The sequence below is a fragment of the Thunnus albacares genome, chromosome 13 (assembly GCF_914725855.1).
Source record: "Thunnus albacares chromosome 13, fThuAlb1.1, whole genome shotgun sequence".
In the NCBI taxonomy this organism is placed as follows: domain Eukaryota; kingdom Metazoa; phylum Chordata; class Actinopteri; order Scombriformes; family Scombridae; genus Thunnus; species Thunnus albacares.
This window is the reverse complement of record NC_058118.1, coordinates 11,278,958-11,294,305: the sequence shown is the minus strand read 5'-3', so window position 1 is coordinate 11,294,305 and position 15,348 is coordinate 11,278,958. Positions and strand designations below refer to the sequence as shown.

The 15,348-nt window shown below is 38.3% G+C and overlaps 2 long non-coding RNA genes across 4 annotated transcripts in view; one reads left to right on the top strand and one right to left on the bottom strand.

Annotated features, from left to right (window-relative positions):
- Positions 1–1,692: 1,692 nt before the first annotated feature.
- Positions 1,693–3,441, top strand: LOC122995968. The gene is made up of 3 exons (XR_006406898.1): positions 1,693–1,927; positions 2,059–2,171; positions 3,298–3,441. It is a non-coding gene; the product is annotated as an uncharacterized LOC122995968 (long non-coding RNA).
- A 6,864-nt stretch (positions 3,442–10,305) lies between these two features.
- Positions 10,306–15,348, bottom strand: part of LOC122996201 — a 71,108-nt gene continuing 66,065 nt past the window's right edge. For 2 of the 3 annotated variants that reach the window (XR_006406956.1, XR_006406958.1), the window contains exon 5: positions 10,306–12,657. This is a non-coding gene — a long non-coding RNA (uncharacterized LOC122996201). The remainder of the gene's footprint in view (positions 12,658–15,348) is intronic. The other variant, XR_006406957.1, reaches the window with a different exon arrangement.

Sequence of the window (15,348 nt, the reverse complement as noted above, 5' to 3'; positions counted from 1 at the left end):
AAACATAAAGGTATAAGTATGATATCAAAAATCTAAATTAATCTGATCTGACAAGAGTTGTGACACTGTTTGCACAAAAGTTGGTAAACTTTTCAAGTTACAGTGTGGTCTGCTTACAGCTGCAACAACAAAAAAAAGGTCAGTGATGAACATGTCAATGAAGCAGTCTTTACACGCCCACACAGTCCTGAGGTCTAATTAGTGAAAGTGAAAACACTTGTGTGGGTGCCCCATGTATATGTCAAAGGTCTATTATGCATAAAATAATGTAAACATAAAACACTGTACGTTTCAATGCAAAAACAATTAACTTCATTAACCGTGTAATAATCAATACCTTCCATATGGAGAGAGGCATAAAAAATGCATTATGTGCCTCATTCTGCATCTGATTATTTAATGGTAGAGACCACATATGATGCTGAAATAAAGTATGATAAATTCACAGTACCAGACAAATACCTGATTAATAACAACACCATTTCATTTAAATAAAACAATGCCTCTCTTCTTCTCTCTTCATCTCGTAAACTAAAACAATTTTCAGTCCACAGCATTATTTTGGAACCACTGCAGCTTTAAGACATAGCTGGCCTGACTTTGACTGGGTAAGATAAATAGTTCTCTGACCATTTTTCCTTTAAAAATTCATCCACTATTGTTTTTCACATTTTTGTGAGAGACGTGATGTCTTCTATCTGTGGATGCTGGAATTGACTCTAGGCTAGTTTAAAACTGAGGCTGAATGATTTAAAAAGATAGTTTCCAATAAGTCTTTTTCACTGAAGACATTTTTACATTGCACAGTAGGAAAAGCTAACGTGTAAATAATAAAATTAATGGTGGCTGAATTCCATTTAGCTGCTTCAGTTTCAAGGTCCCTATAAAGTGTATGGTCTCACTATAACTGTGTCTGAAATCACTCCCTCATTCACTACTCCCTGTATAATATACTCTACAGTGAGCAGTAGGCTAAATTGAGATTTCTGACACTTATTAATCATCATCATTTTGGGTCATCACTGACAGGTGTGGAGTCGTACAATGGTAATTTTCACATCTTTGCAGAGTTGACATGCCAGGGAATTTTTGAGGGTACTATACAGTATTTAAAGTATTTCACACTCAGAATTTGAACACTCAAATATAATTATGGTGCACTGTAGTGAAGAGGGAGTGATAACGGACACAGCTTGTCACACTGGCTTAAAGGGGCACTTGAATATAACGGTGCTATTGCTAATGTTAATAGTAACACCTGTGTTTTTACTAGTGTATGACAAGTCAAAATGTGATATCTGTCTGAGAGAAATAAGTCCAGGTATTTTACAGCAGTTATAGGTGTGCTGGTCCACTGCACAGGCCAGGAATACAGTGATGTTATGTTAATATAGATTTATGAACCTCCAATTTAAATAAATGGTATTATATGAACAATATTCAAGCACATGTGAGAATTAAAAAAAAGTCAATGTCACTATTGTGCTTGTTTTGGCCTCCAAGTAAGCACTGCTAAAAAAGAAACAGTTTGTTGACCAAAGTGATTGCAGATCTTATGCTTAATTCCTGCAAGTTAGATGTTGTTTTTACATTTCTGTTCGTGTTTGAATTGCATAAAAAAGATACAACATGTGATTTATCAAGCTTTAGTGGTGTTGGTAGATGTATTTTTGAACTTTGGAGTTAGCCAGGCTAGCTGTTTCTCCCTGCTTCCTGTCTTCATGCTAAACTAAGCTAACCCAGTCCCGGTTCTGGCTCAGTAGCTAACAGGCATTAGAGTGGTGTCGATCTTCTCATCTAACTTTCAGCCAAAAAAACAAATGAGCGTATTTCCCAAAATGTCAAACTATTCCTCTGAGGGGCAGCTAGCTTGTGCTATTCCTTGACTGTTGCACACTATCGTTAGGCTACTCTGAACAAAACCAAGGTGAGTCTTTAATGAAATGGTCTTTAATGATCAGCTTGCAGAGACTAGCTAACAAGATACATCATGTGAATAAGACAGATTCTGACTACTTGTAAGGCATATTTTTTTCCATTTTTCATCATTTTTTACAGGCCAACAGTTTCCCCCTGCATCCATTTTTGCACTAAGGTAGGCTAAACAAAGTCCTAGACTTATCTCTGCACTGAAGAATTAAACTGGTGCCAATCTTCTCCTCAGACCACAAGTAAGACAGCAAACAAGCTTATTTTCCAAAAATGTTGGTTTTCCTTCAAAACTCTGCTCTGCTCTGCTTTTGGATGACAGCAACAAATCTTTAAAAATACACACAAATTTGACTTTCCTGTCAGGGAAAATAAAAATGTCAGGTTTTTTCCCTGACAGGTAAAAACGTATCAAAAGTGCCTGACAGATTTGTTGTGAGATCCTCAACATGTCTACAACTGTACCGTGTGTTTTAAATATACTACAGCACACGAGCCCAAGCTCTTTCAATGTGCACCAGACCTCTAAAACAGAGTTAAGTTTTTCACTTCTGTTTCTCTTTTGTGCGCTGCATTCTCGTGATAATCATGTACATGTGAGGAATCCTATTTCCTATTTCCACTCTACGCCAGTCTGTTTTGAGTTAGTTCATTACTACAGTGCGCCGTGTGTGTGTGTATGTGTGTGTGCGTATGTGAGCGTTTTTCAGAATCGAAAGCATCATTTGACCTCAAAGTACTGTGTGTGATATGTCAGTGTGGCATGCTCCCCTGGCACGCATATTGTAAAGACTTATAGTATGCACACACACACATACATACATATACACACAAACACATATCCACACACTAAATCCCTGCTGCAGTCTTTTCAATACATCTCGCCTGATTCACGTTAACCCATAAAACATGTCTGACATATTAATCAGGTCTGCATGTGGGGGTAGCTCTACTATTGCACTGCTTCTAGGGGGAGGGCTCTCATTGGGCCATCTTACGCATCCTAGCGGCCAATAAGAGAAGGCTGAATCTCTCCTCTCCTAGCAACAAGACTCCTTTTCTCCGAGCGGTGCAATCAGCAAACTGACACCCATAATTTTACAATATGAATAACTGCAACTTAACAGCTTTGCAGCAGACACAGGGAAACACCAGTTTAAACTTTTCCAACATCACTAGACGTCTCTGTTTTCTGTCCTCCTGTTCCCCTCCTCTCCCTCCGCCTTCATCTTGGCTGCAGCTCTGTCTCTGAGTGCATTCAGGCAGCTCCTGTCTTACCATCTTAAAGGAACAGCCCTGCATATTTAAGTTTATTTTTTTCTGTTCAGAGGCATTGTGGGTAATGATCTGTACTTGTTGACCTCACAGTGCTGAATGGCGGGGCCTCTCTCAGGAGGGAGAAGAAGGAATACCTTGGCACAGTGCTATCATTTCCCCGAGACGCTACCAACCTCTCAGCTATGAGCTTCTCTTTCTGTGCAGATTTAACAGTTTTAATAAAAACTGTAATAAAAAAAGTAGGCTGAATATTCTGAGGTACAGTTTTCTTTTAATATAGAAATACAACAGATGAAACAGGAGAGTTTGGCTGTGGCTCTTGTACAGCACCTGTTGCCAGGCTACAGCGGTGCAGTGCACATGGCTGTCCGACCCCTGACCCTGAATGCATTCCTGTCCTTGCCCCTCTGGGAGTTAGAGAGAGCAGAGCACATGTTACATGTCTGCACAACGGCCTCAGACAACCAGAAACACGTTGAATTTTTTGGCTATTGTGTAGCTCGTAGTGTGCTCAGGTATGGGTCATAGTTTGCTGCAATAAGTAAAATTTAAAAAAGCAGCAAGTTTGCAAGGACTTTTTATCAGTTATGTTGTGGATATTGATGTATTCAAATTAGAGTAGGAAGCTGCAGGGTTGGATATCTGAAGAGAAATGCTTGCACTCAAGTACAAAGTGTCTGTCTCATGGCTGTGTGAAATTTGACATGTGGCAATTGTAGGAACAGTCTGACCTTACACTTGCTAGACTTCTCAAATTTAGCAGAACAATATCTCATGGTCATTATAGGTCAATTGGGGTGGCATGCAGAAAGCGTCTGGCAGGTTGAGAAGCAGATAATTAACTACCCATTATGACCTCCTGTCCTTTTCGGCATCTTCCGTCCAGTCTCTGAATTGTCTAACAGCAGGAACAAAAGCCCCCACAAAGCTCATTTAGCCCAGTTTCAATGAGGATAGACAAGGAAAGAGCGCTCTCTCTTTGAAGTATGTTCCCTCCGTCCTGTCCCGGCCCCACCTCCTGTCCAGTGGATCAGACCGTTACAGTACGAGCGGCTCTACACACAACCACCGTTCAACCTTAGGTGACCCTTGCTCTCATCAGACCCGCCCTCCTCTGGAGGAATGCTGCTGATGGGAGTTTTTAATATTCCCCGGCCCTGTGTGCCCTCAAATTTGGCGGTGCGGCGTTAACACAAGCTGACACCACAGATTAGCCACAGACATCAGGAATGCAGCGGCCTTTTTGTGCCACGTGGACTTTGGCCAAAAGAGCCTTTGGTTGCAATGGCCACAGAGACCTGCGAAAAACAGGTCCATGACAGAAAGATGGACACTGTTCAGTGTGGCCGTCATAATGTTAGCGAGCCAGCGAGCCGCAGCGAGCTCCACGGGCATGTGGACAGTGACAGATGGTAGACAGTAAGGTCAAAGGACAGATCTTTATTTTCAGAGGAATTCATCCACACAAGTTAAATGTGAATCATCATTTTGTACCTCATTCACCTATTTCAAGAGGCTAAGCTAATTGGAGCATGTTGTGTTTGAAACTGACTTAATAAATTGCAGAAAGCAAGCTCTTTAAAGTTGACTGTCTGTCCTTCCTTTATATAATTGTGCAAAGTAGAGACCCAAAAGATGAAAAATCTCAAACGCACAGCCACTGCTGATCATCAAGGTTGATAGTTTTTGTGACTTCTCTCCGGTAAAATACACAAATGGAGTGTAGGTGTGCAGCTGAAAACAAATGTTTTCATATCTGGATGAAATTTATTCAACTTGTCATTTTTAAAAGATGATTTGATAATCCGTCTGTGCTTGGTTATGACAAAACCACTGTGCTGAGTTTATTGGCACAAACTGATTTTATTTTTCACCTCGTTACAAGAACACAGACGGAAATACTGAGAAGAGACCACAGGTGAGCCGCAAACTGTGTGCAAACCTCTGCACAAGGAGTTCTGTGGGTCAAGAGTATTGACACAAAACTCACTTACAGTATGTAAAAATACGCCATACTTGTATATTTTATTGTCACTAGTATTTTAAAAATGACCTCAGAAAAATTGGATGATGCAAAAAGATTCAGATATCATTGATAAAAATCCAACATACAGTATATTTTCACCAGTTCTTACAATGAATGAACTTTTGTCAGAGAAAGACACACTGAACACCTGAAGGTGGTCCAACCCTTGAGATGCAGCTTAAAGCTGAGGAGTCACAACAGACAGTTTAAGCCCCTTTGAAACTTAAGCAGCTTTAGGTCTTTATAAACACAGACACACATAACCACAAATACATACAGTAGCTTTTCTAAGCCTTGGCTCATCTGATGGTGTAATAAGATTTAATCAGAGTTTTAATGTCAAATATATTCTTAAGAAGCAAGCATGACAGAATGACGGGTTGATTACTGACAGTGTCCGACTTCTATGATTATTCCAGTAAACTGATGACTATATAAATGTAACATATTTCATAAAATGAAAGGAATAATTCAGCTGCATGAAAAAATGCAATTTCAATGCAATTCATTATAATTTCATACTACAATTAAACTAAATTCCACATTTATTTAATCTACTGTGGCATGTGAATAAAAAGCATGCAAGAGAGTTTTCAAAGAGGTAACAAATTATCAAAAGGATGAACCAGTTCCTTGATCTGGCAGATACTTTAAGATTGATAGAGTCAGAATAAGATGATTATATCAGGTTGTTTCATTCTGCTCAGTAAAACTACAGTAAAATTTGTATCTATGCAGTACAGCTGCCATATTTACTGTATAACTGGCCTTACAAAAATCTAGACCCACAGAAAAACTGATATGGCAAACCTCAGTGCTGTTGTTGCAGATTTACAGCAAAGATATATTTTCAAGCACAAATCAATTATGTAGCAATTGTGGTTGTTATCTGGAAAACAGTGGCTGCAAACCTCATAAACAAATTGGTTTCTACTGTTTTCTACATGTTTGCCCAGATTCTATTGTGTTAGCTTTCTGTATTTACATTAAGGTCAGTAAGACCTTATATTACATTTGAAAAATTCTTTAAAACATGATTCAGGAGCTGAGAGGCCTGTTTTCCACCTTCAATATTTTCACAAACAGTTTGTAATAGACTGGTAAATAAGAGGACATTTCTATCCAAGCAGCCTTTTCTTTTTTTCAAGTTTGAAAACCAGTTAGGTTCAGTTCACAGACTGCTGTTGGCAAACATCTAACACTGGCAAGCAGGGCAGGGGGCGGGGGGGTTCATGACATTGATTGGTGCTGTCAGCCAATCGCTGCTTTCTGTCATTAATATTAATAACTAAATTAACACTAATCTGCTCACAGATTGAACATTCCACTGAGTGGATGAGACTAGTTAGACATAATGATTCAAATTTAGTGATAGTCTTTTAGATGGATTACAAATGTAAACAGATACCAAAAACGTATTAAACATGAATTTAAGACAACTGCACCACTGAAATTAAATTACATTGCTACATACTGCTACTGGGAGATTTATATTTTATATTTTGTGGTTTAATTTTCTGTTACTGTAGTTCTCCATCTACACACATGTACTGTAAACGGTTCAATATAGCCAATCAAATCTTGCATAAAGCAGAAATATCAGCACTCTATCAGAGGCAGAGCAGACGGTCACACTGAGCCTGATAGCATCCTGCCACACAACACAAGAGCCACAGATTCTCTGTCTTATATAACTTGAAAACATGAAAACACGTCTTGTCCTGCACCTTAACTTGTTGAGCGAGCCATCAAACTCAAATTCAAAAAGTGCTCTGCTAATGTCAGTTAGCAGGCTGGATAGCTAATTAGCTGTTCAGCTGCAGCATATTAAACGGGATGTAAACATACCTGCGAGTGTCACTTCGGTCCAGTTAGATGCTGGTGTGGTTATTGCTCTTCAAAATCACTGTTTACAACACACTGTATTTTACCTCTCATTCCCTTCAGTGTAACATCGACTTTCTGACAGCTTGCTGTCAATCAAACACAGACACCAACACGATCCAGCCAACAAAAAGGAGCATTTCTGATATTTTAATCATAACAATTATTATCAGTACATTCAAACACATGTTTGTTATGTATTGTTGACATTATGTTTGAGTGCAAAAAGAGATTATTAAATGTGATTTCAGTTGGCTTTAGGATTTCAGATCTGGTTGATTTGGCGATGGGTGGTTACCGTAGTAACAGCAAGTGTCTTTTACTACTACAGTCCCAGAATTCAGGGTGCAGCTAACAGCAGAAGAGCAACTGGTGTATTTGTGTAGAGTGCAGCAAAACAAATTCACATTGTTTTAATAAACAAGTCAGTCAGTAATTGGTCTGTTTCCATCATGCCATGAGCAACTGCAATCTGATTTCATGCTGCGCATTGCACGAGTAGTTTTCCACACAACAGTAAAGTTGGTTATCTTGCTGGTAAGTTGAAGGTGTACAGCCTGTCGCCTGCCACTCTTCATCTAACAGCTCACTGTGGCTGCTCCCTCCATTACTCCCTGTAACATTTAAACATGTCAGAAATGATTGTTGTCATTTTTGTTGAACAATCACTAACCACAGTGACAAAAACATTGCATTTCCTGTGGCTTCTTAACAGTCATCCTGTGTTTCACCATTTGAATGCCTTTAACATGAAGCAGCAGCAGTAGGAAGCAGAAACTTAATGCAACTCTGACACAGTGGAAATAGAGCGAACAGTAAACAGTGAGGCTGTTAATCAGTTAGATAAAATTACATGCACACATCGTTTTCCTGTGAATTCCTCATGTGTGAAGGTAATTTAAATCCAGTGCAGGAATGGCAGACTCTGCCACTAACAATAAAAATGACTATGTAGGGATGTGACTACAGAATGTAAATACATTGAATGGATATATAGGTGGGAAAAATGCCAACCATAAATATTATGAAAAAAGGGGATTTGATTTGGTGATTGACATTTGAGTCAATTCTTATTATTTTGGGGTTTCAGGTTAAGAGTTAGGAGTTAATAAGGAAATAGTCCTGTCAAAGTCAGAAATGAACTTCATAGCTGAGGCTAGAAAATATAAACGGCTCGAAGACACCACCAGCTACAAATGAAACTGACATTTGCTCAATCTGTGGAAAATTAATTTGTGGTTACAAACAGGGATGTTTCACCTTGGACACTTTTCAGCACCTTGCTAGCTGAATGAATTACTTTCCTTATTTTGTTTGCTCAGGAATGAAAATGTGTTTGCATATTTCGTACAACACATCAGATAATTGGATTGCTATTTAACAACCAAATTACCAAATGAAAATTAAATGAAGGAGGGGGTTACCTTAACATTAAAGCTACCTTTGGGAAGGCTATAGGGCAGGAGAAAGTAAAAGTGTTGAGACATTTTGACCACGTGTTTACTATGAGGATCCAGTGGGTTTACCACATTAGCAAATATTTTACCACATATGACTGTCTTTTTCTTGTCAACAATAAATGTCACGATGTGGAGGTTTTACCTGGGAGACAAGTTTCTGCGGCTGCTGTGGAACAGACACTGTGGCCAGAGATTAATTAATATGACATTTTCTTTATGAAAAAACCTGTAGAATCAAAACATGGCATTGGCACTTTACTAATAAAAAAAACATGATGATGAATTAACAATTAACGTTAAAATGATTTAAATGTGATTGTTGATTACATGATAACTTCTGTGTTTGTCAGGCTTGTGTGGTAGTGGATCAAGAAACAATAAAAAAAAACACCAAATCTCAAATTGCAACTCCTCTCATGATGTTTTTATATTAATGCACAGCAAGGTTTACACTTGGTCAGTACACTTTACCAGATTTTCTTTTTACTCTTACCAGTTGTCTGCGTGATTAAGAGACATAATTAATAATCTGCAAGGTTAAGAATAGAAAATACTTCAAAAGTGACATTACAATATTAGTAAATGATGTATTGGTCAGTTCTCCACAACAGTACTGACTGTTCTTCTACTCATACTCTAAAGAGTGAGGTTGCCAAGAGACATCAATGCACTATGACTTTAAATTAAGAAACACATTCACACATGTAGCATAAAGAAAGAAACTGCAAATACAGAACATTTCCCAAGTCATAAGGAATAAAACAGAACTTACTTACAACAAAGAAAGTTTTCAGTGAACACTGAAAATTGATAAACACAACTGGAGTCCACAATTTGGTGTTGGAAAATCTAACGAAAGCTCACAATGTTCAAGACCAAAACATTTTTAAATTTTAATTGTTGATTAGGTCATGAAATTTAATGTTGTACAACAGAGAAATCCTCAAGATTTGAAGTCAACACATATCTATCTATCTATCTATCTATCGATATATTGTCAATGGGATGAAGGTATCTAAATATACTTAATCAACCCTAAAGAACAAGGTCAAGTCTTCAAATTCCTTTCTTTTATTATATTTGTTGATTCATTTTCCATCTATCTAATACATTATCTAATCGTATTATTGAGTTATCAAGGACATACTTGTTTTTGTGTTGAGAAATGTTAAGATATCATTAAAAGAAAACCTTAACATGGTGACAGTGAGGAAAATACTTCTGGATAGTGGATCCTCCAGTCAGCCAATCACAAAGCTTCAAATTCTGGATTTCAAATTCAACTCATCCCTGTGACGATCTAAAATCTATGTTTTTTATTGAAAGAACATCATCAAACAGTTACATAAAATAACACAAATAACAGCTCAGATAACTACACAATGCAAAGACAATAATTCAAACAACATACAAATACATGGTTTCAGTGATAGCAGCAACCATAATAACCACCATAGCAACAATGAAAACCTGCAAAAAATTTTCATAATAACTAACAAAGTAAACATTTTATACATTCACTGAATGAAGATTATGAAAATAAAAATGAAAGAATGAAAGTAAAATGCAAATTCTTGCTACAAAACACATTTGAGAATAAAAGGTCGGTCTTTTTGTTTTTTTTTAGCAGACAGAAATTTGACAGTCATGTGACATGGAAGGCCAATAGTCATCTCACAATTTTAGAGCAATTATTGTGAAACTAAGACGTTTTGCACTGTGGACCAATGTAGCTATTACACATTTTGATGTGAGACCGGGTTGTCACATTTGTATTCATAGATATTCATTCTATTTGCTTGTTATGTTAAAATCAACAGTTGTTAAAGCTGTCACCTCTCGATAATCTTAGCTGGCCTTTGATGATTCATGAAGCTGTTCTTTACACATCTTTCCTGCTGCCTCTGGTTCATCTCATCCATTACACACACTCACTTTATCACCGAGCCACTCCTTGACACCACAAACATGACATAAACACATCGAACATCTTCACCAACCTCCAGACACGAGAGTGTGAAAATGACAGACTGGATCAATACTTTGTTTAGCTTGAGAGCAGCTGCTGGCTGTGAACTGAGATCACAAGAGCTCAGTTTCAACGGCCACACTAGCAGCTGCACTGAGATGCTCAATGCAGGGAGGAGACCTGAGTTGGGCGGATGCCTCGTGTGGTGAAAAAGCTCCATCTGCTCCCTCCAGTCTTGGATCGTTCAGCATCAGACTGCTTTTGTGAAGTTGTCCTGGTGTTTGTGATCTAAGCGTGCGTGGACCGTGGACCTCACAGCTCCAGGTATAAAAACTGACCGGACTGTTCGTGGTGGCAAGTGACATGAGAACAAACGCTGCATAGTGGAGGACTGATCAAACACTTCTGGTTTCTGTTGCATTCATGGCAGCTTAATCGCTTTCAACTCACATAATTCCTGTATAAATTCATCAAGTCAGATGAGATAGGCCTAGAAGAAAGAAGAAATGCTGATTAAAGGAAATATGTGAGAGGAGGAAGAGATGGAAGCAAAGTACAGAGCTGCCTGTGAGGGTGAGGTGGGGTGAGGTGGGGGGGAGTTTTCCTCAGAGTCCTCTGTCATTTATGCTTGGAGGAAAAAAAAAAAAAAGAAAGAAAAAAAAAATCACATACAGGGCCCCTGTCTCATTTCTATGGCAACCTGAAGGCTATTATCGTACCTTGCCATTCATTATGAAAGGACTTCAGTTGACGGGGAGCGAGACGGGGTAGGGAGAGGAGAGGACAGTGCAGTGCATTTTCCCTGCTCACAGCTGGGAAACCGAATTGAAAACAATGAATGAGTGAAAGAGAAACTCCACTCTGCAGTGTGGTGCAGGAAAGTTCACCGACACTTACTGTATAATAGTTTATTAATGCAATGGATTTTCTGTTTTCCAACCATGACTGAATAGGTATATAAAGAAAGAAATTAAAACATGAGTCAAGTGATAATGAAACAGATCGTTCATGACAACAATATGATGCAACGGTCAGAAATGTCAACAGGTGTTTTGATAACAAGCTACTGTATCTTAGATATACAGGTTTGTGCATTTTTTCTTCTGTTTGATTGGTAAAGTTGAAATGCTGTCTTTCCTCAGTATATTTTACACAACACATTTACAAGAAGGCCTGTAATTGTGTTGAAATTTGCTTGTCTTCACCAAAATAACAAAACTATTGGTCAAACTTAAACAACAATCCATGAAAATATGCAAAACAATCTATCTTTAGGAACTCATTATTTCACATTCATGATCATTTGACAAGCTACATAGCAAATGTTGCTGCTTTTCTAAAGCCTTGACACTGAGAAACAACACAGCGTACCCTGACCCACTTTCTGCTGATGAAGACTGTGTGATACGGTCGAAAGCTCCAGAACAAGCCCTCAACTGGACCTTGAGTTGAGCCTGTTTTGTCAAATATTTGACATTTATTTGTACTCGACCAAATGTAATTATCTACAAATTCAATTCTGTGCTCACTTGGCCATTAGTTACAGATGTGCAACAGAGCCCCAAAAGAAAAATGAAACACAATATACTGTATGTAGTAAATGTACATTCAGGATAAAAACATGCAGGTTTAAAATGTTCCAAAGAATGAAATCATTGTTTTACACTTCATAGAGCTGTTTTACTAGTTATCATTTTGTTAAATTAATGCAATGTTTAAAGATTGAAATATGAATAAAAAATATTTATCGGCCACATTTTTATTTAAATGTACCTGTTGGATCATTAGGCTGTTATTACATGACTCAAGATGAAACAAACCCTGAATGTCTTTCCAATACACAGCATCAACTTCTGGTGAATCTGTTTGTGAAGGAAACAATATTTGTGTGAAATAAAACTTGATATATGATTTTAATTTTCTTGTTTATTAAGTGACCCACCCGAAAATCAACAACAACAAGGAAATCTTGAGCACAGATTAAATGACATAATTGAATGATACACAGACCTGTTTGGTTTAGTAGATGAGTTTTATCAGCCTTCAACTCTGCTGACCACAGTTCAAGTCTTACCAAGAGGATTTCTAGAGAAGGTGAAGATTTTCTTTGACTGAAACGTAAGCAAAAATATTTCCTGTAAGCTGCTTAAACCCGACATTGACCTCAACCATAAACTCAACAAAGATTGTTTGACTTGGCTTAAACCCTAAATGTAACTCAACGGTGATGTCTCCACAACAACACAACACATGACATTGGCATATGACATTTCAATATGACATGTTAAATTGCGCTAATGTGAACTAAGTGAACTAAGTATAAGCAGCACACACAGCAAACTTGTCCACCTGGCATTAACTCTGTTTGCAGACACAGATTGTGTAATGTGAAAATTAGATTTTACTATAGAGCAACTCTTTAAGATTTGGTACAATGTGAGTGCAGTTAAATAATTTTCAGTTTGACCAGAGATCAGTGCTGCTGTTGCTAACTGTGTGAGAAGAGAGAGCAGGGTTAGTGTGACAGTGCATTAGCAGCCAGAGTCCATTCTCTCCGTCCCCAGAGAGACCAGAGCGGGCATATTAACATTCTCCTCAGAAGAGCCACAGGATCTGCCTTCAATGCCGTCTGACTCCAAACAAAAGACGGTGTGTGTATGTGTGTGTGTGTGTGTGTGTGTGTGTGTGTGTGTGCGTGTGCGTGTGTGAGAGACACAGAGACAGGCTGGGGGTGTGTGTAACTGTGTGTAAGACGAGGAGAAAAAAGCAGGGAGCAGGAGCGAGGGAAAGGGGCTACAGTAGGAGGAGGAGGAGATGAGTTTCAGTATACTGTATATGTACGGTGGGCTGCACTGTATAGATCTGCATCCTTCCTCAAGCATACTGCAGACACCATGTCCAGCAAAATCCAAAACTTTATGAGATGTTTTCATGGAAATCGGCATTCTTTTCCCTTCATTTCTCAGCTTGTACAGCTGGCTTTGAAAGAGTTTTAATTAAAAGAACAAACGGCTGTTGAATCATTTCATCATGCATTTCAAGAATTTGCATTAAAACTCAAAATAATTGCCCAATTGTTGTGATCAACAACCTTGTCCACCACTCTCTGTTAAGGTTTAATAGGCAATGCTTTATGATAAACAGGATTAGTTGCTATGCAAACTGCAACTGGGGAGTTCATGAGCAACTCCTCTCACTTAATCACTCATATACTGTTTCTATTTTTATTTATGCACTTCTGTTTATATGATGTCCTCTGAAGACTGTTTCTCAAAACGAGTACATGTATTGGTTATATACAAGCCATAATATGGGAGAGCGCTTTCTTAAATTTGATTATACAGCAGATACCAGCGCTGGTGCCTGGCTGCATCACTGTCATACCCAGTAGCAACTGTAGACAATTGACTTCCTATGCATAACTCAAACATCTGGCCTTCATTACCGAGTGCCTGAAATCTTTCTACATTCCATGTGTAAACTGCACCATGTCATGCAATCTCTGCTGCCGGGAAGATTATTCACTACAGTCTTATTCTCTTATCCCGGACAACAATACAGCAGTGATGTAGCTATCTAATAGTTAAAGCAAGAGTAAGAGTTGCAACTACAGTACTAATCAATTTGATAACGGATGGCTTGCTGTGCTTTATGTGATTTATTCACACTCCTGGAAAATGTCAATGACCAGTCAGATAGCAGGTCAGGATGTTCTTATAGTTTATTTCTTAATGTTTTACCTGCTTGGCTTCAATACAAAATCTCTTCTTTACTTGATTAATTTTATTATCGTATTAATAATGTTACTTAGTATTAACACAAACAGTCAAGACTAATAAAAAACAATCACATGAGAGTAACAATTATATCAGGCAGAAGTACAGTCAGTTCAACAGATCTGTTTCCTGTTCACTAAATAAACAAGACTAATTCTGTGTCTCAATTCCACACTACATACTTGTAAAATATTGTGGACTGCTGCGGGTCTGTCGCCAGTGCAGGGCATTGGGGTGCAATGCCCCCCATGGCGCATCTCATGCCTCCCCACCCATACCCACCTTTCTATGCTATGTTGCACCCTCTATCTGACAAAATTAATTTTCAAATAAAAAGAAGAAAAAAATGTGTTTTGCATTTGTGCTTACGTTTGAGATTAAAAACCAGATAAAACCAGTTTTGGTGCATAATTTAATTGTGATTTAGCAGCCTACCGTCAACCGTTAAATCCCGCACATAACCGTGAGATTAAGGGTGACCCACGAGGTTAAGGGTTAAGCTCACTGCTGGGGATAAACAGATAAACAAGCCACGAGTAACGTTACCACTAGTGAGGAGGACATTGTTGCAAATTTACTATCCACGCCGTTTTCAAGATGAACTTTTAATGAAAAGTTGATAAGCAAAGGAAGACCTTCACCAGAACTTAATTTCGTGCAGAAAATGCAAGACTTTCAACTCTAGGACTGCGTTTTCAAGTAACTTAATGCAATCATCAAAGGATAAGTTATTTAAAATCTAATAGGCCGCCGTTCCAACTGATTTTATTCTGGCGACTGCTGCCGCTGTTTTGCATAAATTAAGGTTTATTTGGGAAAATGGTCATTATGCAGAATTAACGGTCAATTAAATTTACCAACTCAGCGGTCACATGTCGCTAATGGTTGTTCGGCTGTGTACACGCTGTCATGATGTGCAGGTTTACATTAAATTTTGTTGGTTTTGTGTATGAGGTGGTGGCTGTCATGCATTTTGAACCTAGGCCCATTGTCACCATATTTGAGAAGGGTCTAGCTGCATTCTTG